The sequence below is a fragment of the Anarhichas minor genome, unplaced genomic scaffold (assembly GCF_050575085.1).
Source record: "Anarhichas minor isolate MPS153535 unplaced genomic scaffold, ASM5057508v1 ptg000007l, whole genome shotgun sequence".
Taxonomy (NCBI): Eukaryota; Metazoa; Chordata; class Actinopteri; order Perciformes; family Anarhichadidae; genus Anarhichas; species Anarhichas minor.
In genome coordinates this window covers 18,994,429-18,998,792 of record NW_027466453.1, presented here as the reverse complement: position 1 = coordinate 18,998,792, position 4,364 = coordinate 18,994,429, and positions in this window count along the sequence as shown.

The window sequence follows — 4,364 nt, the reverse complement described above, 5'->3', positions numbered from 1 at the left end:
GAAAATAACTTTCTACTGACGTCAGTCTGGGAATAGGGGGGGGGGGGGCGCCATAAATAGAAGGTAGAGAGCCTGCTGCTGCAGACTGCTTTTGCTTACTTTACAAAACTAATCTGTACAAAGTCTGCTCATGTGGCTAATATTAGCCGAGAATACTGGAGGAAAAACTTTAAGTTTTCAAAAAGAAAGTCTTAAACTCTCTGTCTGTCGCCCCCCCCCCCCCCCCCCTTATAAGTAGGCTCCTTTATGTTACAAGGTATTCCAAAGTGTGCATTAACTGGGAGAAAACGGCGAGCTCCTCCCTCTGTCTGACTCGGGAGCAGCAGCAGCAGCATTCCTTTCGTGAGGAAAGTATGTGGCGTAGTAGCTCAGCAGTCACAGGATTTCTCTTTTAACTGCACTGCTGCCGGTAACGTCAGAGGTTATTCTGGGTAAATACGTCCTGAATGTAAATATGTTAAGTCAGTAGCATTTTCAGAGCCGCTGCACTCTCATGTGTTTCAGTTATCCGACAGAAGAAGAGCTCAGCTTTGAGGTTGCTTCAGACTGTAGTGCCTGTTACAAACAGATGCCGTGTGTTTACTCTATAAACACTGTGGGCTGCACAGTTCAAACAAGGACAGAAAAAAAGAGGAGGAAAATGCACTTTCACATGTTTTTCTGCTGACTGCACCAACATGACTGAGAGAAAAATTTCAAAGAATAACATCTTGTGAAATACCCACAAGTGTGTTTCAGGATAAACTGCCTGGTAAATAACTTAACATCATATCTTATATGAATAATAATATTGTCCATCCGTGGTTTATGAATGTGAGTGTTTGTGGAATTCACAGAAACTTAAAACACATTTGGCAAACAGTTTATATCTGAACACATTCAAGGGAAAGGTAAACATCTGAGTCTGTGTGGCAGAAATGATTCAATTATACGGAATCTGGTTAGTTTAGCAATTTAGCAGTTAACGGAGCCTTTTTACTGTCAAACAACTTCTTTAAGAAGTATAGATTGACACAGAAAGATGTAGACACACATGAAGTAGAACTTAGTCGTGTCCTCGAGGTTTAAGACTTTTTAATTGCTCATTTCAGGCCAGAAGTAGCTTCAGCATTGAATGATCTTTGGTCCGTGATGGTTTTCTTAATGGTCCTGTGTTCGGCCTCTGGAGACACAAAAGACCAAACAGAGCGACACACAACTCAGATGCATGATGACATTTTGACCTTTAGATAAAATGTGACTAGCAGATGACTCTTAAATGCTAAATGTTGAGTTTGATGTGTCTCCTGAGACTGTTTAGACCAAAATAAATAACATTAGAAAGCTGCTGTACAGACGTCTCTCTTCACTTTTGCTGTCTTTTGCTGACGGTAGACAAAAAGAAATCATTAAATGTTGAGTTTTCTGAGTCACAATACAAATCACACGACCAGTGAAACTGACTGCCACTGACAGATCATGTCTTTTGTGCCAAATACTCCGATTGGTGTGTTGTTGCTGCCGTAGTCTACCGTTGGTGACTCAGATCGAGCTCTTCCACTGAATCCCATGTGGAATCAATCACTTACTGGAGATGCTGTTGACCTGATTCTCTCATCTGCACTGGAGCTGGTTTCCTGGAAAAAGCTAAACAAACGTTTTCAGATGGGGAACCATCTTTGTGTTTTGTGTCACCTTCTTGTTGACCACAAACAACAACACACCAGCAGCTTTCCTGTCGTGAGTTAAACACGAGCATCCTTCAGTGAAACGTTCTTTGCTTCTGTATTCTCTAGATTAAATAAAACAGCTTTGTGATGCAGCAGGCAGAACTTTGAGATTAGTTCTAATGAGATGTGATTGGATTTCATCAGATTAGAGATGTGATGAGTTAAATTATATATTAGAAGACATGATATGAGATTATATTACATGTGATGAGGGTACATTTGAGATGAAATCAGACAGTTTACATTACAATACAGATGAGATAGAATTAAAACGAGATTCGTTCATATAAATTACATTAGATTAGAAGACAGGATGGGATTAGATGAGAATCAGATTAGATATTAAATTAGATAAAATTACATTAAATTTAAGATTACATTCGATGAATTACTTTATGTCCCATCTCATTTTTATCACAAAGGAGATGAGATGATATTGGATTTTATTAGATTAGAGTTGGTATTAGATTAGATTACATTAAATTAGAGATTATGTTGAAGTAGATTAGAATGAGATGGGAGAGAAGAGACATGAAATAGTGCAGAAAGTAGAAACAAACAAACAAAATAGAAACAAGACTAATGTTCTGGTTTATTGTCTGTCTGTATCCAGCAGTCGACAAAGAGAAATACAAATTGGTGGATTAAACTCTCTGCGGAGCCTCCACTGATATTCTGGACAGACATCCAGCTGCTCAGTCAACACCACACCACCCAATTACTGTCCATCTGTCAGCAGTGGACATAGATGACCTGATTTACACCCATCGTGTCTCACAAAATAAAAACAGCGGACCATGTGCGGCAGACTCGTCAGGTTTCTCTTCGTTGGATCAACACGCTGTGGGGTCTGAGTTCTTTCGGGGCCGTTTTGGATTACAGGAAGTAACATTGAGTCACTAAAGTCGCCTCTTAGTGACTCAGACTGCTGAACTCAGAAATGTGATCTGGCACAAAGAGGCCCCCTGTTGTATGGGGATCTTTTTTTCTCTCTTCCAATTACTCTGAATAATCAGTGACTTAAAGGCTGATGTTTAGCATGCAGAATTGTTTGAAGTTTAAAGTTGAAGAAATATAATTTTAAATCTCATTGGATACAAAACATTAAATCATAAATCAGATGTGTGTTCGGGAGAAGCTGACCGAGGATGCCTGACACAAGACGTCTGCCTCTGGCACAGTTTGGACCGAACGTAATTTCAGAAGTAAAAGGGTTGTTTTTGCAGATTTTCAAACTTCCCTTATGACACAAGATTTAATTTGGAACATCGACTGGACATTCCACTGACGTCACCAAAATGTGTTTCATATGAGAACACTTTACGTAAGCGTCTGGGAGGTTGGAGCTGCATGGAAAGGAACACGGTGAAGTTACAGTAGTAGTGGAGGCAGCAGCTGGATCAGGCCCCTGCTGGACTGTTCAAAGCCTACTAGTTCTGTAGGATTCTCTTGAAGCTGAAAACTATTTGATCATCAAAATAAAAGTATGGGATTGTGAGGAAAGCAGGCTGGAATGGTGCAGCTTGTACACATAGTGCTTCGTAATGTTTAAGGAATGAACACAGCCCTGCCGCTGACCGTGGCTCGGACTAAATATGGACATTATTGTGGGTGGTAAAGCTTTGATGCTCAGACTTTGTTCACCTCGAGGCATTGACATTTAACAAAAATGAAAACAGCTGTCGGGATGAAAATTTACATTCTGTAGTTTCTCAGGAGATCTTGCATGTGACTCATCATCACATAGTGCTTAAACTTTCTCCATGACTTAAGACTGAAACAAATTCTGGCTCTTGTTTCTTTTAAGTTTGTTGTTTGCTGTTTCTTTTGTGCTAAACTGTGGCTGTTGTGTTGTTGAATGTCATTTGATATTTTGTGCATTCTTCTTCTCAGGTGTTTGGTCCTTAAAAAAATCTTCACAAAATTCTGTGATTTTATCAATGCAGATTATTCATTGTTAATATTCATTATTCTTGTTCTGTTTTGATTTATCTTTATGTATTCACGCACATCATATGAGTCTATTGTGGTAAGATAGAAACCATGGAAACCAACCACCTTACATTCAGTTTTACTATTTCAGAGCCCTAGACTGGAGAATGCTGCCACCCTGTGTTAAATTAGTGGTATTTAAAGAAAGCTTGAAAATATCAAGTGGTCAACTTTGCTTTTACGAGAAAGTGAATCTAGTGTGTTCATATGAAAAATAAAGTGAATCTTGTGTATTCATATGTAACACAAGAGAAAGATCAATTAAAAAAAATGTGATATATTTTTCAAAACGTGCCGCCATATATAATCTTGTTTCTTTTTTTTTGTGTTTTTATTTTGTCTAAGAGGAAAACAGCGACCGATTCATCCTTAAGTTTAATTATATAGAGATATGCTATGCTACTAACAATGCGTAATACCTCTGATATGAGGATTATTATCAAAGGGAAGGATAGTAGAGATAGGGTAGATGCCCTATCAAAGTCTTTATATTGATCAGGTAATGTAAGAGTTCATGCAAAGAATATAGAAAACAGGGATAAAGGGATGGTCTTTGTAGGATTTTTGACCAACCTGAATCTGTAGTGATGTGCAGAGATAATGGTGACTATGATGATGATTATGAGATGAGACACCAGCAATTGGGAAAAACTTTCCCAAAAC